Source organism: Neoarius graeffei, chromosome 5 (genome assembly GCF_027579695.1).
Source record: "Neoarius graeffei isolate fNeoGra1 chromosome 5, fNeoGra1.pri, whole genome shotgun sequence".
In the NCBI taxonomy this organism is placed as follows: Eukaryota; Metazoa; Chordata; class Actinopteri; order Siluriformes; family Ariidae; genus Neoarius; species Neoarius graeffei.
This window is the reverse complement of record NC_083573.1, coordinates 102,676,170-102,692,630: the sequence shown is the minus strand read 5'-3', so window position 1 is coordinate 102,692,630 and position 16,461 is coordinate 102,676,170.

Genomic DNA, 16,461 nt, shown 5'->3' with positions numbered 1-16,461 from the left:
AACGAAAACAAACGACACTATTTCAGTGTTTTCAGAAGTGTCCTCAGCCATCACTCTGCAACACAACCAAGGAGGCAATGCAGACCTCAAATGCCAGAATATAAAAACACCTGGAAAGTCCTGTAGACCTTTTTTGCAGGGCTTGTGGACTAACACACTGAAGGGCATTGCGTATTTGTTAATTAAATTAATTTTTTCTTCTCTGAAGCAAACATTTGTTTTAGCACATCTAGGATGTTTTCTTGTTCATTTAAGCTGATGTGCTGAATAGATAAGAAATAAGAAATGCATTTAATATGTTAAAAATATATTATTGTGTGATGTGTTTAATTTACATGTCAATATGTCAAATTTTCTTGATACATGAAAAATAAAAAAACAATGATGGAAAAGCCCACTTATCTTAAGTTGAACGGTGAATCAAAATTTTATAAATTTTGTATATTTAAACCACATTTGTTTTGCATACAGTAGATCTGTACACAAAACCAGTTTCAAGATGCATATTACTATGCATTAGGCAGTGATGGTGCTCATGAGGTGTTGCTTTCAGGTTATCGGACAGTTACAAGATGGATGAGTACAAGTATAACAGTATAGCCACAACACACGTGTGTGTGTGTGTGTGTGTGTGTGTGTGTGTGTGTATATATATATATATATATATATATATATATATATATATATATATATATATGTGTGTGTGTGTGTGTGTGTGTGTGTGTGTGAGTATACATTTTTTACCGGGGGAGGCGTTGCATGGCAAGCACTGAGTATACCCACTGCAAAAAAGTAGACTACACCACTGATACTAAGGGCGCCGCGTCCATCCAGGGGCGCAGAAACGGGGGGAGAAAAATTATGACTTCCACTATTCTGAAAATGAGTCAGCATTATAATGTCTTAGCCTAATTTAATTGTACAGCAAAGCATGTAGTCAGGGTGCGATTTGTCAAAAAAAGCGGGGTGGGGTGTGGTGGTGGTTGTTAATCATGAAACAATAAGCGCTCCACAGTGGTTCGCCCTGTCTATAGTGTGTCTTCGGGCGCGCAAGTGCGCATCCGTGGCTATTCGCTGTTTTGGCCATGTAATAGCCTAAGTGTTGTTGGCTAAAGAGTGTTTTTGCATAACGTAGATAACTGACATAGATCTGTTGCTTGTTTTGAATATGGCTGCACTTGGAGCAGTCTGTCGGTGTCGTTGAGCAGTCTGGGCTGAAGTAAAGGTCTTTTATGCACCGAACACGTTTCGCAGAGAGATATTCCAATGGTGCCTGGCACGTTTTTTTTTTTTAATAAAACAAAGTTGCTTTGCTGATCTGTGTTCTCATTAAAATGACAGTTTAGCAGCTCATTCAAGCAACCATGTTGCGAAGAGCTTCCTGGAGGAAAGTATAATAAACGCGTTGAAAACAAGAAACAATCTCAGTGCGTCAAGACTGCAGGGAAACGAAACAAGCACTCAGATGTGTTCTCTTTACAAATAGCATAAATGGCACACTTTCTCTCCTGTAAAGGAAGAAGACACAAAAGCAACTCACCGAGCGGGTGGTGAGGAATTCAGTTAATAATAATAATAATAATTATCATTAATAGACCTGTTACTGGGGGTGGCACGGTGGTGTAGTGGTTAGCGCTGTCGCCTCACAGCAAGAAGGTCCTGGGTTCGAGCCCTGGGGCCGGCGAGGGCCTTTCTGTGTGGAGTTTGCATGTTCTCCCCGTGTCCGCGTGGGTTTCCTCCAGGTGCTCCGGTTTCCCCCACAGTCCAAAGACATGCAGGTTAGGTTAACTGGTGACTCCAAATTGACCGTAGGTGTGAGTGTGAATGGTTGTCTGTGTCTATGTGTCAGCCCTGTGATGAACTGGCGACTTGTCCAGGGTGTACCCCGCCTTTCGCCTGTAGTCAGCTGGGATAGGCTCCAGCTTGCCTGCGACCCTGTAGAAGGATAAAGCGGCTAGAGATAATGAGATGAGATGAGATGAGACCTGTTACTTTCCCAAGGCGCCCCCTCTCGTCCGACCAGGCTTTACATATGCTAGACTACTACTTGGGGAGGATGGTCGTGCTTTAATGCAAGCTGAAAAAATGTCAAAACGTCCAAAATTAATACACACATATATATAATACACATATAGTTACATATCAACAGTTTTTTTCCCCCTGTTCTACATTTAGTTTTTCAATAGTTGAAGTTGAAGGCAGTACCAAAAAACACCACTAGAGGTCTTTTTAATATCACAATTTTATATTTTTTTATTTTTATTTAAATCCTTGTATTTTTCATGCACACTGGTTTCTTTAATATCTTATTTTGTGCAATGCCTTATTTATATTGCATTTACGAATTACAACACTTGTTTACATTTTTTATTTTGGGAGTACTGTAAATGTAATACTTTATGTAAGCCATTTATATTATGTTTCATATGTTCAGTTCATATTTTGTATTTGTTTCTTTAATTCAGTATTAAATATTTTGAATGTGCAATTTCTTTATTTAATGCCTTTAAGTATTTTGAACGTGCAATTTTTTTTGTTTAAATAAAAGAATGTTTTAAGACAAAGCTATTCCATTTCTTGTTAGTATAGATACACTATCAGTGGCTTTAACTGGTGTTGGGGAGGGGGCGCCACCTAAAATCTTGCCTAGGGTGTCAAATTGGTAAGGGCCGGGCCTGCACGCACACACACACACACACACACACACACACACACGAGACAGACAGACACACACACACACACACACACACTGGAGACAGACAGACAGACACACACACACACTGGAGACAGACAGACAGACACACACACACACTGGAGACAGACAGACACACACACACACACACTGGAGACAGACAGACAGACACACACACACACACACTGGAGACAGACAGACAGACACACACACACACACACACACACACTGGAGACAGACAGACAGACACACACACACACTGGAGACAGACAGACAGACACACACACACACACACTGGAGACAGACAGACAGACACACACACACACACACACACTGGAGACAGACAGACACACACACACACACACTGGAGACAGACAGACAGACACACACACACTGGAGACAGACAGACAGACAGACACACACACACACACACACACACACACACACACTGGAGACAGACAGACACACACACACACTGGAGACAGACAGACAGACACACACACACTGGAGACAGACAGACAGACACACACACACTGGAGACAGACAGACAGACACACACACACTGGAGACAGACAGACAGACACACACACACTGGAGACAGACAGACACACACACACACACACACACACACACTGGAGACAGACAGACACACACACACACTGGAGACAGACAGACACACACACACACTGGAGACAGACAGACAGACAGACACACACACACACACACACTGGAGACAGACAGACACACACACACACACACACTGGAGACAGACAGACAGACACACACACACACACACACTGGAGACAGACAGACAGACACACACACTGGAGACAGACACACACACACACACACACACACTGGAGACAGACAGACAGACACACACACACACACACTGGAGACAGACAGACAGACACACACACACACACTGGAGACAGACAGACAGACACACACACACACTGGAGACAGACAGACAGACACACACACACACTGGAGACAGACAGACAGACACACACACACACTGGAGACAGACAGACAGACACACACACACACTGGAGACAGACAGACAGACACACACACACACTGGAGACAGACAGACAGACACACACACACACTGGAGACAGACAGACAGACACACACACACACTGGAGACAGACAGACAGACACACACACACACTGGAGACAGACAGACAGACACACACACACACTGGAGACAGACAGACAGACACACACACACACACTGGAGACAGACAGACAGACACACACACACACACTGGAGACAGACAGACAGACACACACACACACACTGGAGACAGACAGACAGACACACACTGGAGACAGACAGACAGACACACACTGGAGACAGACAGACACACACACACTGGAGACAGACAGACACACACACACTGGAGACAGACAGACAGACACACACTGGAGACAGACAGACAGACACACACTGGAGACAGACAGACAGACACACACACACACTGGAGACAGACAGACAGACACACACTGGAGACAGACAGACACACACACACACTGGAGACAGACAGACACACACACACACACTGGAGACAGACAGACACACACACACACACTGGAGACAGACAGACAGACACACACACACACTGGAGACAGACAGACACACACACACACACACTGGAGACAGACAGACAGACAGACACACACACTGGAGACAGACAGACAGACACACACACACACACACACTGGAGACAGACAGACAGACACACACACACACACACTGGAGACAGACAGACAGACACACACACACACACTGGAGACAGACAGACAGACACACACACACACACTGGAGACAGACAGACAGACACACACACACACACTGGAGACAGACAGACAGACACACACACACACTGGAGACAGACAGACAGACACACACACACACTGGAGACAGACAGACAGACACACACACACACTGGAGACAGACAGACAGACACACACACACACTGGAGACAGACAGACAGACACACACACACACACTGGAGACAGACAGACAGACACACACACACACACTGGAGACAGACAGACAGACACACACTGGAGACAGACAGACAGACACACACTGGAGACAGACAGACACACACACACTGGAGACAGACAGACACACACACACACTGGAGACAGACAGACAGACACACACTGGAGACAGACAGACACACACACACACTGGAGACAGACAGACAGACACACACTGGAGACAGACAGACAGACACACACACACACTGGAGACAGACAGACAGACACACACACACACTGGAGACAGACAGACACACACACACACACTGGAGACAGACAGACAGACACACACACACACTGGAGACAGACAGACACACACACACACACACTGGAGACAGACAGACACACACTGGAGACAGACAGACACACACTGGAGACAGACAGACACACACACACACACTGGAGACAGACAGACACACACACACACACACTGGAGACAGACAGACACACACACACACACACACTGGAGACAGACAGACAGACACACACACACACACACTGGAGACAGACAGACAGACACACACACACACACTGGAGACAGACAGACACACACACACACACTGGAGACAGACAGACACACACACACACACACTGGAGACAGACAGACACTGGAGACAGACAGACACACACACTGGAGACAGACAGACAGACAGATGCGGACACACACACACACACACACACATTGGAGACAGACAGACAGACACACACACACACACACACACACACACACACACACTGGAGACAGACAGACACACACACACACACACTGGAGACAGACAGACAGACACACTGGAGACAGACAGACAGACTGGAGACAGACAGACAGATGCGGACACACACACACACACACACACACACTGGAGACAGACACACACACACACTGGAGACAGACACACACACACACTGGAGACAGACACACACACACACTGGAGACAGACACACACACACACTGGAGACAGACACACACACACACTGGAGACAGACACACACACACACTGGAGACAGACACACACACACACACACTGGAGACAGACACACACACACACTGGAGACAGACACACACACACACTGGAGACAGACACACACACACACACACACTGGAGACAGACACACACACACACACACACTGGAGACAGACACACACACACACACACACTGGAGACAGACACACACACACACACACACTGGAGACAGACACACACACACACACACACACACTGGAGACAGACACACACACACACACTGGAGACAGACACACACACACACACTGGAGACACACACACACACACACACTGGAGACAGACACACACACACACACACACACTGGAGACAGACACACACACACACACACACTGGAGACAGACACACACACACACACACTGGAGACAGACACACACACACACACACTGGAGACAGACACACACACACACACACTGGAGACAGACACACACACACACTGGAGACAGACACACACACACACACACTGGAGACAGACACACACACACACTGGAGACAGACAGACAGACAGACAGACACACACACTGGAGACAGACAGACACACACACTGGAGACAGACAGACAGACACACTGGAGACAGACAGACAGACAGACAGACACACTGGAGACAGACAGACAGACAGACACACTGGAGACAGACAGACACACACACTGCAGACAGACAGACACACTGGAGACAGACAGACAGACAGACAGACACACTGGAGACAGACAGACACACTGGAGACAGACAGACAGACACACACACTGGAGACAGACAGACACACACACTGGAGACAGACAGACACACACACTGGAGACAGACAGACAGATGCGGGGACGGACACACACACACACACACACACACACACACACACACTGGAGACAGACAGACAGATGCGGGGGGACACACACACACACACACAGGAGACAGACAGACAGACACACACACACACACAGGAGACAGACAGACACACACACTGGAGACACACACACACACTGGAGACAGACAGACAGACACACTGGAGACAGACAGACAGACACACTGGAGACAGACAGACACACACACTGGAGACAGACAGACAGACAGACACACTGGAGACAGACAGACAGACAGACACACACACTGGAGACAGACAGACACACACACTGCAGACAGACAGACACACTGGAGACAGACAGACAGACAGACACACTGGAGACAGACAGACACACTGGAGACAGACAGACAGACACACACACTGGAGACAGACAGACACACACACTGGAGACAGACAGACACACACACTGGAGACAGACAGACACACACTGGAGACAGACAGACAGACAGATGCGGACACACACACACACACATTGGAGACAGACAGACACACACACACACACACACACACACACACACACACACACACACACACTGGAGACAGACAGACAGACACACACACACACACACTGGAGACAGACAGACAGACACACTGGAGACAGACAGACAGACAGACTGGAGACAGACAGACAGACAGACACACACACTGGAGACAGACAGACACACACACTGGAGACAGACAGACAGACACACTGGAGACAGACAGACAGACAGACAGACACACACACTGGAGACAGACAGACACACACACACACTGGAGACAGACAGACAGACACACTGGAGACAGACAGACAGACAGACAGACACACACACTGGAGACAGACAGACACACACACTGGAGACAGACAGACACACACACTGGAGACAGACAGACACACACACTGGAGACAGACAGACACACACACTGGAGACAGACAGACAGACACACTGGAGACAGACAGACAGACACACTGGAGACAGACAGACAGACACACACACTGGAGACAGACAGACACACACACTGCAGACAGACACACACTGGAGACAGACAGACAGACACACTGGAGACAGACAGACAGACACACTGGAGACAGACAGACAGACACACACACTGGAGACAGACAGACACACACACTGCAGACAGACAGACACACTGGAGACAGACAGACAGACAGACAGACACACTGGAGACAGACAGACACACTGGAGACAGACAGACACACTGGAGACAGACACACACACTGGAGACAGACAGACAGACACACTGGAGACAGACAGACAGACAGACACACTGGAGACAGACAGACAGACAGACACACACACTGGAGACAGACAGACACACACACTGCAGACAGACACACACACTGGAGACAGACAGACAGACACACTGGAGACAGACAGACAGACACACTGGAGACAGACAGACAGACAGACACACTGGAGACAGACAGACAGACAGACACACACACTGGAGACAGACAGACACACACACTGCAGACAGACAGACACACTGGAGACAGACAGACAGACAGACAGACACACTGGAGACAGACAGACACACTGGAGACAGACAGACACACTGGAGACAGACACACACACTGGAGACAGACAGACACACACACTGGAGACAGACAGACACACACACACACTGGAGACAGACAGACACACACACACACTGGAGACAGACAGACAGATGCGGGGACGGACACACACACACACACACACACACACACACTGGAGACAGACAGACAGATGCGGGGGGACACACACACACACACAGGAGACAGACAGACAGACACACACACACACACAGGAGACAGACAGACACACACACTGGAGACACACACACACACTGGAGACAGACAGACAGACACACTGGAGACAGACAGACAGACACACTGGAGACAGACAGACACACACACTGGAGACAGACAGACAGACAGACACACTGGAGACAGACAGACAGACAGACAGACACACACACTGCAGACAGACAGACACACTGGAGACAGACAGACAGACAGACACACTGGAGACAGACAGACACACTGGAGACAGACAGACACACACACTGGAGACAGACAGACACACACACACACTGGAGACAGACAGACACACACACACACTGGAGACAGACAGACACACACACACACTGGAGACAGACAGACACACACACACACACTGGAGACAGACAGACAGATGCGGGGACGGACACACACACACACACACACACACACACTGGAGACAGACAGACAGATGCGGGGGGACACACACACACACACAGGAGACAGACAGACAGACACACACACACACACAGGAGACAGACAGACACACACACTGGAGACACACACACACACTGGAGACAGACAGACAGACGCGGACACACACACTGGAGACAGTCACACACTGGAGGCGGACACACACACTGGAGACAGACACACACACACACACACACACTGGAGACAGACAGACAGACAGACAGACAGACTGGAGACAGACAGACACACACACACTGGAGACAGACAGACACACACACACACACTGGAGACAGACAGACACACACACACTGGAGACAGACAGACACACACACACACGAGACAGACAGACACACACACACACACTGGAGACAGACAGACATATATATACACACACTGGAGACAGACAGACATATATACACACACACACTGGAGACAGACAGACACACACTGGAGACAGACAGACACACACACACTGGAGACAGACAGACAGATGCGGGGACACACACACACACACACACACTGGAGACAGACAGACAGATGCGGGGGGACACACACACACAGGAGACAGACACACACACACACACACACACACAGGAGACAGACAGACACACACACTGGAGACAGACAGACAGACGCGGACACACACACTGGAGACAGTCACACACTGGAGACAGACACACACACACACACACACACACACACACACTGGAGACAGACAGACAGACAGACGCGGACACACACACACTGGAGACAGACAGACAGATACACACACTGGAGACAGACAGACACACACACACTGGAGACAGACAGACACACACACACACACTGGAGACAGACAGACACACACACACACTGGAGACAGACAGACACACACACACACTGGAGACAGACAGACACACACACACACACTGGAGACAGACAGACACACACACACACACTGGAGACAGACAGACACACACACACACACTGGAGACAGACAGACACACACACACACACTGGAGACAGACAGACACACACACACACACTGGAGACAGACAGACACACACACACACACTGGAGACAGACAGACACATATACACACACACACACACACACACTGGAGACAGACAGACACACACTGGAGACAGACAGACACACACACACACACACACTGGAGACAGACAGACAGATGCGGGGACACACACACACACACACACACACACACACTGGAGACAGACAGACAGATGCGGGGGGACACACACACACACACAGGAGACAGACAGACAGACACACACACACAGGAGACAGACAGACACACACACTGGAGACAGACAGACAGACACGGACACACACACTGGAGACAGTCACACACTGGAGACAGACACACACACACACACACACACACACTGGAGACAGACAGACAGACAGACAGACGCGGACACACACACACTGGAGACAGACAGACAGATACACACACTGGAGACAGACACACTGGTGACAGACACACACTGGAGACAGACACACACTCTCTCTAAAAAGAGAAAAGGTTAGTTTTCTCGGCACTAAATGGAGCTGCTGATTTTCACTTTCTGCTCTGGGGACGGAAGGAGGGACACACACTATGGATACACACACACACACACACACACTATGGACACACACTGGAGACAGACACACACACACACTCTCTCTCTCTCTCTCTCTCTCTATGGAGACACAGGACCTACTGATCTTGTCATAACAGATTTTACAGTTTTTGCCCATTGCTTGAACACGTTTTGCAAAACTTGGCTCATTGTGTCAAAACTCTACACACAAGCAAATAAGACACAACACTGGGAAATAAACCATTCACATCTATGTCAAACTGAAACTCTGCTATCAAAACCTAACAATCCTTTGTCAAAATGTCACTCTGATGACAAAATGATACCCACTTGCATCATATGAATACATTTTCAGATCAGCAGCAACGCACTAGTCTACTTTAGATAAAACACTGCAGTCTTTCGTTTTCACTGTTTTTATTCAGTTCCACAGAAGGCACGTTTTCACAACAACCAAAAAACGAAATACTCAATACTGTACATTACAGGAGTGTACTTTACAGTACAGTAAATTCAGTTAAAGCAAAAATAAAACAAACAATACACTACTGTAAACACAGAAAAACACAATTGTGCGTAAGTGGGCTTATGGAGCCTGCCGTCTGTTGGGGTCTGGCCACAGGATCTCATCAACATCACAAGCAATGTCTTCTCTCGCTAAGCATCAGGGAAAATATCCCCTTGTGTGCCGAATCCATCCTTGGATTGACCTTACCTCAATGTCTCCGCAGGCCTGTTCCGTTGCCTGCAGAAGAAGCATGCGGGCATGTGGTTGGCGGTCATATACGTGCCATCTCCAAGCGGAAAAAATTATTCTATAGGGTTTAGAAATGGTGAGTAAAGGGGCAAGTACACAACTTCAAATTGATCATGGTTGGTGAACCAGTTCTGGACCAGAACAGCCCGATGGAAACTAACATTATCCCAGACAACAACAAACCTGGTCTGTCCTGTACTACTGCATCATGAAGTGCATCTAGAAATGTGATTATGTGTTGCACATTATAGGAACCCAGTTTGGCATGATGGTGCAGTAGCCCTCAAAGGTTTATGGCGGCACACAATGTGATCTTTCTCCTGCGCTGCCCCAGGACATGCACATTTGCCCTTTGGTCAATTATATTACATCCCCGTTGTCTATTTTTGCTAAGGTTGAATCCAGCCTCGTCAACGTGAATAAATTCATGAGGCTGTGCAGCTCCATCCATGTCCAAGATTCTTTGTAACAAAAAATACATATTGTGGATGGCATTACTCAAAGCACACAACTACAGTACTACACATACAGAACCGCCCCACCCCACCACACAGGTACCTATGTGGTACTGATCCAATGGTACATATTCAGCTGTTACTGGACTGCACCCATTCTGTATTGTAAATGTAAGGGACTGTAACATTTACCTGTACATATTCATGTCAAAGTCCTTTGACCCTGACACTGTTCCTCTGAAATGGGACCCTGTACAATTGCTTCATGGTCATGTTGTGCTTTACCAAGATGCGTCTGATAGTGGTAATGCTTACTCGATTTATGTAGTTGAATACTTGCCTATCTGCAAGTATTTTTGCCATAGCTGGTGGATACGGATTGCATTGTTTGCTCTGACTAGGTTCACAATGGCAAGTTCCTGCTGTTGGGTGAACAGGCGTTAGCGTCCACCCCCAGTAGGTCTTCTAGCCATTCTGTAGAAAAATGCAACCACAAATTGTTATTGGTTTGCTTCTTTTTAACAGTACTGTATTTACTGTACTTTACTGTATATACCATACACAGTACTGAAACATCTCAACACGTTATCACAGTATGTTTCACAAAACTACCACTTTTGTCTGAAAAGGAGCATTAGCCACCCTGCAATACAGTACATGTGATACGGTAATGTGATATGGTACAGTACTGTAAATACTCTAGATACAGTCTGAGTAGAGTAGAGAGTTGAAGACGTACCTATTTTCCAGTCGGAATGTCCTTATTATGGATGAAACTGAAACGGCTTAGATTAGGGTGGACTCTCTGCCCAGCTTCCCTCACAGTCAGGCCATGGTTTATGACATGGTCCACCAAAGCTGCTCTTATGTCATCAGAAATAATGGTCCTTGCATGGCCTCTTTGACCACATCCTCCTCCTCTCTCTCTCTCTGTCTGTCTTCCTCTGCCTCTAGCTCTCCCTGCCTCCATGCTTACAAAGTTCTCAAAATGGCTTCACTGAGGCCTTTTGTAGCTGGCTGATTGGTGTTCAGTTTTGTAAGGAAGTATTTTCAGGTGTATGTCTAAGTATTTTCAATTACCCAATGTGTTTCGGGGCAGCACGGTGGTGTAGTGGTTAGCACTGTCGCCTCACAGTAAGAAGGTCCGGGTTCCGTGGCCGGCAAGGCAAGTTTATTTATATAGCACATTTCATACACAATGGCAGTTCAATGTGCTTTACAGAAGTAAAAACAAAAACAGTAAACAATAGAGAAATAAAATTACATAAAATAATTTTATTTTTATTCTAAAACAATTAATTAAAAGAATTAAAAGAAAATAATAAGAATTAAACAATAGTAGAAATAAAATAATAAAATTTAGTAGAAATTCAAATAGGAGGAGAAAAAAAAGAAACCAGCAGAATAGAATAAAGAATAAAATAGAATAAAGTTAAAATTAAAGTAAATTTAAAACATGCAGAGAAAGTAAAGATTATAAAAAATGTAAAGAAGACAATATTAATTATTTAACAGAAAGCATCTGAAAACAGCTTGGTCTTTAACCTAGATTTGAAGCTGCCAACAGCAGGAGCATTTTTAATGTCCTCTGGCAGTTGGTTCCATAGCTGTACTGCATAGTAGCTAAAAGCTGCTTCACCATACTTTGTTTTAACAACTGGTTTTAATAGTAAATTTTTCTGTTTTGATCTGGTAGATCTGATTGGGTTAGGCCGCTGCAACATATCAAAGAGGTAATTGGGCCCTGTACCATTTAGAGATTTATATACCAGCAGCAATACTTTAAAGTCAATTCTGTAGCTTACTGGAAGCCAGTGAAGGGACCTTAGAATTGGAGTAATGTGCTCTGTTCTTTTTGTTCGTGTGAGAACCCTAGTCGCTGCATTTTGAACCAGCTGAAGTCGTTTGATGGTCTTTTTTGGCAGGCCTGTGAAAAGGCCATTGCAGTAATCAACCCTACTAGAGATGAAGGCATGTATAAGTTTTTCCAGATCATTTTTTGACACAAGTTCTCTTAGTTTGGAAATGTTTTTTAGGTGATAAAATGCCGTTTTAGTGATTGCTTTCATGTGACTGTCAAAGTTTAGCTCGCTGTCAATGAAAACACCAAGATTTTTAACCATTTCTTTAGTTTTAATCCCTTTTGTGTCAAGAATAGTGGTAATCCTGAGTCTTTCATCTTTTTTTCCAAATAGAATTACTTCTGTTTTATCTGTGTTCAGCTGAAGAAAATTTTGTGACATCCAGCTATTGATTTGATCGATACACTGGTAGAGACATTCAAGGGGGGCATAATCATTAGGTGATAGAGCAAAATAAATTTGGGTGTCATCTGCATAGCAGTGATACAAAATTGAATTTTTATTGATAATTTGCCCAAGTGGAAGCATATAAAGGTTGAAAAGTAATGGTCCAAGAATCGACCCCTGGGGGACACCACAGGTCAAGGACATTGACGTTGAGGAACAATTTCCCAGGGTAACAAAGAAGCTTCTATCTTTTAAGTATGATTTTAACCAATTGATAACTTTACCAGTCAATCCAATCCAGTGTTCAAGTCGATATAGCAGTATGTTGTGATCAACAGTATCAAAAGCTGCACTGAGGTCCAGTAATACCAGGACCGATGTTTTGCCTGCATCAGTATTAAGACGTATGTCATTTATAACTTTAATCAGCGCTGTTTCAGTGCTATGATTGGCACGAAACCTTGGCTGAAAATTATCAAAACGGCTGTTTGCTATCAAGAAGGCAGTTAATTGATTGAAGACAATTTTTTCAAGGATTTTCCCAATGAATGGTAAATTTGATATTGGCCTGTAGTTATTTAATACTGAAGGATCCAGATTATTTTTTTAAAGAAGGGGCTTTACAATGGCTTTTTTTAGGGACACAGGAACAACGCCAGTCTCCAGGGATGTATTTATAATTTGAAGCACATCTGTAATTATAAGATGATGAACAGACTTAAAAAAGTTGGTGGGCAGAATGTCCAATTCAGATGTTGAGGACCTGAGATTTTGTACAGTTTTTTTCAAGAGTCTCATAATCAATTAAACAAAATTCTGACATTGTGTTGAAGTTATCTATCTGTGTCATTGGTGATTGCACTTTTTCAATTTTTTGCAACTGAGATATATTATGAGGAATATTCTGCCATATTTTATCAATTTTACCTTTGAAAAAGGATGCAAACTCATTGCATTTATTAACTGAGAGAAGTTCAGGTGCTAATTGTGGTGGGGGATTAGTTAGCTTCTCTACTGTTGAAAATGGCACACGGGCATTGTTCATATTCCTGCTGATGATGTTGGAGAAGAAAGACTGTCTTGCTTTACGAATTTCATAATTATAATAACAAAGCATCTCTTTATGGATTTGATAATGGATGTGAAGTTTAGATTTGCGCCATTTTCTTTCAGTCTTTCTACATTCTCTCTTTAGCAGTTTAACAGCCGGGTACTGCTTCCATGGTGCTTTCTGCTTATCATTGACTCTTTTTATTTTGAATGGAGCAATATCATCCATAATTTGGGTCATATTTAAATTAAAAAATTCCAGTAAATCATCTACAGAGTCTGACATTTTGGTTGAGTTCTGAGAGACAGCTTGCTCAAAGAGAGCACATGTGTTGTCTTTTATGACTCTCCTACCTATAGTCGTTGAGCTGTTCTGAATGTGAGGAGACATAGAAACATCAAAGAAAACACAGAAATGATCGGATAAGGCCAGGTCAACAACAGTAAGACCCTTTGTGATGATGAGGTCAAGAGTATGACCACGAGAGTGGGTCGGCCCCTGTACATGTTGTACTAGGTTGAAGTTGGCAATAATTGCAAGTAGTTCTTTGGCATAAATGTTATCAGTATTATCTACATGCAAGTTAAAATCCCCAGATATAATAAAACAATCAAACTCTAAGCAAATGACTGATAACAGTTCACCAAACTCTTCAAGAAAGACTTTGGCTGAATGTCTCGGAGGCCTATAAATAGTTAATAATATGTTAGGAGAGCATGTAACAAGTGCACATAAGTGTTCAAAGGACATAAAATCACCAAGTGAGGATTGTTTACATTGAAAAGAGACTTTGAATATATTTGCGATCCCTCCACCTTTCCCTTGTCCGGTAACATTCAAAAAATTAAAATTTGGGGGAGCTACTTCAATAAGGGTGGAAGCACTATTTGCTTGATTCAGCCAGGTTTCAGTTGGAAGCAAAAAATCAAGATTGTGTTTGCAAATAAGATCATTAATTAAAAATGACTTGTTTAAAAGTGATCTAACACTTTTAAGGCGAGGGCCTTTCTGTGCGGAGTTTGCATGTTCTCCCCGTGTCCGCATGGGTTTCCTCTGGGTGCTACGGTTTCCGCCACAGTCCAAAGACACGCAGGTTAGGTTAACTGGTGACTCTAAATTGACTGTAGGTGTGAATGTGAGTGTGAATGGTTGTCTGTGTCTATGTGTCAGCCCTGTGATGACCTGGCGACTTGTCCAGGGTGTACCCCGCCTTTCGCCCATAGTCAGCTGGGATAGGCTCCAGCTTGCCTGCGACCCTGTAGAACAGGATAAAGCGGCTAGAGATAATCAGATGAGATGAGGGTTGATGGAGAACAGTTCCATCTCCAGGATCTGTTCTGTTCCCCTCCTGTCGTCACCCAAAGCTATTATGTATTGTATTATGTAATTTAAATGGTAGTATAATAGTCTACAATGTGAAACAGCGATTTACAGCAAATTATTCATTTCAATGTAATTTTAAACCATCAGTGTCTCAAAGATGCTTCGAGAAAATAACATGCTGAT